Below are 7,196 nucleotides of genomic sequence, written 5' to 3' on the forward strand. Positions count from 1 at the left end.
CGCAAAAATGCTTTGGCAGCAGCCAAGATGGGGGAAGAGTAGGATCAAACCGATCTGACCATTCTGTACTTCACCTCAGATCCTCTCTATGGGAAGAAGATCGCTTAATACAGAATGCTGATTGTAATCTTTTTTTTCTTTGACAGCATATGCCCACAGTCTGCACATTTTCTGAAGGTTTTCTCTAGCTTCTTTATCTCTTTCAAGGTTGGTCTGAGTGATGCTGTTGGATAGAATAGTGAGAAGTTTGTCTGTGGTCTTCTCACCTCCCAAATGAAAAAAAACAACAACAAAAAATCCCAACAATTAAAGACAGAAGTTTTCCTGGATTTAATGCAACTGCACAAAATAAAGCAGATATGAAAGTACACGTAATTTCTTACACTCTCATGTTCTTCCACAGCAGTTTTATCTTCTTTTGAGTTTTTTGTCCTGTGTTATTTGTGCTTTTAGGAGTAGGATAAAATAATTATCGTTCCACAGAGTTTTCAGATTGGATTGCAACAGCAGGGACAGGCAACTGTCTGCAAGGCATATTTTCACTTGAACCGCTTCAATTATGTGGCTCACTTTCTATTTTTGCCCTAACCTCACCCCTCTTCTTCTCATACAGTTGGTACAGTTGTTTTGAAGACTGCACAGCACCTGCTTAAAACCCACTTGTTGTTATCATCCATGGGTAAGGGCTGGATAAGGCAGTGACTGCTACTTTCCTTGGATGTCCTGGGGATCTCTGAGTCAGTCAGTGACAGGCCCCAGTGGTTCTCCCACACCATATCTGAAGACACTTAAACACTTGAACCTCCCATCATCCTCATTTGATGCTTAAAAATAGTTTGGCGCTGCGGTCTTTTGAAACTTAGTCATTTACTGTTTCTTTAAGGGACAGGTGACCTAGAATAATATAAAAATATGTGTGAGTCTTGACATCCATGCAACAAATATGCCAAAAGAGGCTCATAATCTGGGTTCTCGCGTTATCGTGTCCACACAAACGTTTTGCCGTGGCTTACAAATTGTGACTGAATTTTCAGAATTTTATAACGGTTGGTTAAAATCCTTTTTGTCCTTTTATGTATTGTAAATTGTCTGTACAATCTGGGAACCCACAACCCATGTCTTGTCACTCTGCTTTATATACCACAATGCGGTGCTTTGTTCATATGTCAGTTGATTTTTTATCATCAACAAGTCATGCATAACTTAGACTGGTGTCAGCAATGAGCTCATTCATTCCTCTAACAGGAGGTGACATGAGTGAGGCAAACAATAACGCAGAACTTTGAGGTAGGTCCAGCTTGTTATGTGAAGGCCTCAAGGCCACCTTGTTTGTCAAAGCAGGAGTGGGGGGTCGCATTTGGCTTTCCTATGTTAAACCCAGACTCCTGAGGTGAAGTGTAATGACGTTTTCAAAGTAAGACTGAATGAGTGTTGCCCTAACTAGTTTTCAAGAAGATTAAAAAACAAATGAGACATTTTCCAAGTTGTCTGTGTGTTTATTGATGTATGGATCCAATAAAAAAACTGACAAAAATAATTACCCTTACTGAAGCATTAAACTAATCTGCAACAGGGATTCATAGGATAATTCAATATCTTCTTTTCCCTGTCTATATTTCACAGTTTTCCTAAAACACTTGGATTAAATTGACTTTTTTTCTGCTTTTTTACTTTTTTTTAATGTGCATGATGATTACAGGTCCACTGAATGATTGTATGTATAAACATTTATTCCAAAATGTCAGTATAAAGGCTGATGTCTTCTTATTTACTCCCTCTGTGCTGACAGACTTTAACAAACCTGTCCACTTAGCAACAGTTGCCTATTCAGATGTCAAGTACACATGTTGTCAGTATACTCTAAGCAAGCTGCATCACATGATTAAAGTTCTTGCATTTGATTAATAAATCACACCGCCAAGTCAACTGAGCTTCAAAATAAAAGCTTAAAGGCACCCAGCTTGGCACTGAAATGACATCAGGGGTCAGATGTTAAGCGTCCCTCTCAAGGAGATTGATACTTTCGGAGAGGGCAAAAATAAGCTAAAGCTTTTTTCCTGTTATTCAACCTTTGATATGGGAAAATTGCTTCCTGCTGTTGGAGCACAGATGCCTAGTCAACTGATGATGTCACATAATGGGACCTGATCCCAGCTTTCAGTATGACTGCTACCTGAAGGTGCAATCTGTCTGATACAGTGTGTCCATCTTCTTGTCCTGGGGGAGTCTTGAACCTGCAGCCCTGCAGCCACACGAGGTTCCTTATTATTATTTTTAAACAGGAAGTGAAACCATTGAGATTAAAAATCCTCTTTGCAAGCTTGTCCAGGTTGATATAGGCAACATTAACCTAGCATGTTTTTGTGCACAGGCACAAGCAGACTGCCAATTCCACACAAAACAGTCCTTGCTATGAGGAAACAGTGAGAACTGCTGGGACACGGTGCTGCCATTTACCCAGCATCTGTGGCTTTGATTAAAAAAGACTATGTGAATATAAATATGGAAATTAACAGTAGTGGGGTTTTTTTTTTACATATTCATATTTATCATTGCTTTTTATTCTCTATTTACATTTAAAAATTGTTAATATTTTTTCAGCTAAAATTTTCATTGGAGCTTAATGTTATCGATATAACCACAGTTCTCTAAATAGCCAGCTTCTTCTTCTCACATAAGCCTGTTAACTACTATGTTTACGTTCCCTCAAAGTCCTGGATTAAAGTGCAGTCACTGCTTGTTAGGTTCCCTGCAGTAGCAATACTGTACTGTAGCTATTGCAGGTACTGAATAGTAATACTTTCACCCTGGGAAGTAGCAAGATTTACTGAAGCAAATTAGCTACACTTTGCATCAGGTGGCAATACCCATGAACAACAGCACTAGCAATATCTCATATTAGCAGTGTCACTAGAAAGTAGCACTACCTTTTTCTTATTTCTTCTTTTAACTTTTACTATTTTTAAAGCTATTAGGCAGCTTTGTATTGTATTTATTGCTCTCTGTTGCTTCCATATATGACTTATTGTTACAAAAAAGAGCTATAAGAAGTATAAATCAATCAAACTATATAGAGCCAACTAACATTTTGTTTATTAATTTGAATACCCTGAAATTTTATGATTTTGTTTAATATAAAATGGCACAGATAATGCATTTCTGCATGCTAAAGATCTTTTGTTAAAAGGGTTGGCATAATAAGCATGTGCTTCAGCCAATACCTTTTAATTAGCCTTGTCTTGTGCTTTCTTGCTTTGTGGTAGATCTTTATTCTGAATTCACTGAGATATTTGAATGCTAATCAAATAAATAATTTAAAAAAAAATAAATACAAAATTTATTATCAAAGCTGCCTACTGTTAATTTGGTTAATTTTCCTGAACAGATAGGAAAATTTAATTGTTCAAATTTGTTGGTAATAAAGATTTAAAAAAAAAATAGGCTAAACAAATCATTGTTTCAATTCTCTAATTTTATAAATACAATGAAGTCATAGTGATATTGTACTGAAAATGCAATGTGAAAGTGTCATACAATCATTGTTAATAGGCCACTTCAGACTAGTCAAAGATTTTAATTATTTGCATGTATACCTTAATTATTTTTATTAGTTATGTTAAAGGGCTAATTTGTATTTAATAAGATGTGTAACTATTATTATAATTGACAGTAAAGGTTATTGAACCCTACACTTACACTAAAACATGGAAATGTTCAGATGATCTTCGTAGATTATTAGATTTGATTCAAAAGCTAAAATTACATTGCTATAAGCTAACACGTGCATGCTAGCATGCTAACTCTAATAATACTAACAGGTACAAACCTGTTTTCCCTTTGACTTTACTAATAACAACCAGGGAGATGGGCATGTTGGGTAAAACTTCAATCTTTTCATTTATATCCAGAAATGTTCTAATCCAGCCAGATTTCCAGTGAACATTATGTCGTGACAGCTAATGAGTCCATGAATGCAAGTCTATTTTGAGTTAAAACACAAATCAGAAGTTTAAACACAAACACTAATGGGATGCAGCTGATCATCTGAAAACTTCCTTTCAAATCATTTGATTGATTAGGTAGACAAAGCTTTTTGTTGGGAACAAACTTAACTACAAACCTCCCCAGCTATAAAACATCCCCAGCTCCTTTGTCTGATGTATTTTTCTAATGTCATGATCAATTGTTATGCTAAGATGTTAGGAGACTCTCTTATTTCAAAACCAGGTCTGACTCCTGCCTGTATAGTTTTACAAACTGCACTTACTAACAGACATCAACATATTTTTTTTTCACTCAATACTACAGTGCCACCAAAGCTGGTGTTTAAATATTATAAATATGACAGGTTACATATGTGCATGGAAGATTGCTGCTTCAGCTTAAAATGCTCCCGATATGCATCATGGCAGACAGTTAAGTTTCATTGTTTTGCTTGCGCCTCCTTATACTGTGACAAACTTGGCACTTTATTGCAAGCGATGTCATCCAACACTTTAATTTGCTTAGCCTTTTTATATCTGTGATAAGCGTGGACATGTTCAAAAAAGTGAGAAACAGGACTCCTGGCATGAAGTACCACAGGTGTGTGGGAGCGTCAGATGATAAGCATGCAGTCTCACTAGGTCAGATATTGCCTCAGGTGGTTTTCACAATCATTTCATTATTAAATCGATGACTAAAGGGTTTAGAACTTCAGCTTTTGGCTTTCCAGCCTGCAGCTTTTATGTTTTCAAGAAGACTTAATTGAAATTAAAAACTACATTGCAACCCACTCCAAGAGATCTGGGGTGGGTAAATCCCATGTGGGCGCCATGTACGCTGAAAATGTGTCTTCTATAATGTGTTTATATTACGCACTGTCCATAAACTGCAGATGCTGCATTGTTCCTTTGAAGCACAAATCATTTCACTTTCACTCAGCAGATGATGTACAAAAATCCCGCAGGCGACCCAACTGAGACGAGCCAGGTCACTGACGAGATGTAGCTTCAAAGCTGTGTGTGAAGTACAAATGAATTGACAGTGATAAGCATTAGCAGAAATAGGAGTTCACCGTTTCACTGGAACTGTCTCCCTGCCATTTTGATTTTATTTCACTGTCATTCAGACAAACCACCCTCTTTGTAGTCTGTTGTTTTAATTCCATTTAAACAAAAAAGTGAACCGGTTTAAACATGACTGTGTTGGTTTAAAACTTTACAAACACTATCATCACAGTTTAGACATAACTAAAACTTTGGTGGTTCTGATCACTTAACATGTGGCTTTTGATTAAAATTGGGCTTCTCTAAAGGTTACTTTTTATGTAATCTTAAGTCCAGTTTTGGCCAAGCAGGGCTGACATAGCACCTAATTTTTCTATTCCTTTCATAGCAACAATTTCTAAAACCTAATCTTTTTTTGGATTTAGAGCAAAAACTCAGTCTTATCTGCACTGAAACTTGACCAGGAGGCCAATCATGCCTTTGTGATGACATACACCAAGTGGAAAAGTACAGACCCCCCCTCTTGCCCACATGTATATTCTCTCCTCCGCCGCAGCTATCAACCTCCTTTCATGCGGACAGACTCGGTGACATCACCCCTTGAACAAGTCCTCTGAGTTGTATTTACTGACTCTAACTAAATGGAAGATATCTAACAAGGGCAATCACTAACCAGGGCCTGTGGTGAGAAAACATCAGGTTTTTATTATCGTCTTGGGAGGCAATGATATCAGCCATCAGGCCAGAACCAGCTTGTCTTTTAATATCCATCCTCAAAGGTGTGCACAAAGACATAGAGAGGGCAATCACATCAAGGCTGACATATAAAATATTTGTAATGGATGCGGTGAGAGCGCTTAAATGTTACACACAAGACGCGAATGCAGGGTGAGCGAGGGAGCACTTCCAGAGTAAACAACATAAGGAAGGTGTTACAGTAGCCTAATCTGACTCGGTTGGCAGAGGTGGGACACCTGGTTCAAATCTAATCAGATGGTAACTCTCTGAGCAAACAACTCTCCGTCCTTTATAAATGTTTATAGTCTATGTGGAAAAGAGGCAAAAGATAGACAAAAAAATTTAAAGGTCAAAAGAAAGAATTTTTAAGGAATCTCTAGTGAAATGATCTCACTCATAAAATATAAAACATGTACATTTTATTGCTAATTGTTTGCCTGGATCACACTATAGAAACCTGAGCAGCCCCCTCGCACTCTTAGTTGTTCACAAAAGGTGCAGCTTTTACTTTGAAGGCAAACGTTCTCCGTTGCCAGTTTGTTCTGCGCTTTTTCAAATTTCGCTACAGCTTAGAGAGCAAATGATGAGTGTTTGCAGGCGAGTTCAATGCAATCTACGGGCCACTGCAGCAGACTAAAAGTGACCAAAGCAATCACCAGAGGTTTGTGGTACAGCACCCTCTTTGTGACTGACGTCACCTTGCAGTAACCAATAACCAGCAGCAACCACTCACCAGCTCGTCACGAAACACACATTTTTTTCCCTAGCGACCAGTGGTTGCCTGATCCCCCTGACTGTCTCTATGTCTGTGTGACTGAGGCCTGACTGGAGTAAATCATTTGACTTTAGACAGCTGTGAGCATGATGAAATAAAATAGTCTTAAATTGTATATAAAATAGTCTTAAATTGAAAAGAATCACTTAATTTTGTTAATGACTGCAACTTCTAAGTGAACACACATCACATTTTTATCATTTGCCGGGTTCACAGTCACACGGTTTAACCACTGCGCACATAAATTGCAGACTTTAAGAGCCGCTCACACGGCAATATGAAGAAATGTCATTTTAAAGTTAGCCAAACCCCCTTGAACTCCACCCATTCAGCCTGTGCAGAATTTATCTCTGATTTCAAGCTGCAACACATTAAAAACTCTGCTTTAGATGACTTCATCATGAAACTAGAGCTCTTTTAAAAGCATTATTAACCATGACGACTCTGGGGATACATTTGTCATACGGAGCCCCGCTGAGTGAACGCTGTCCCACTGCTGGCTGTTTTGACCCTTCTCAGACAAACTCAGTAACACTGGAGACTTCACAGCATGTGCAATAATGTTTGGGTTTTTTTCTTTTTATGTTTCTATTTCTAAACGTTACATAATACCACCGCATGGGTCAAATATTAGAGAACACTGACTCCACAAGCGCTGTGCTGTAAATGAAGCATGCAGTAACATCAGTTTCATA

This window comes from Astatotilapia calliptera, chromosome 13, assembly GCF_900246225.1.
Source record: "Astatotilapia calliptera chromosome 13, fAstCal1.2, whole genome shotgun sequence".
NCBI lineage: Eukaryota > Metazoa > Chordata > Actinopteri > Cichliformes > Cichlidae > Astatotilapia > Astatotilapia calliptera.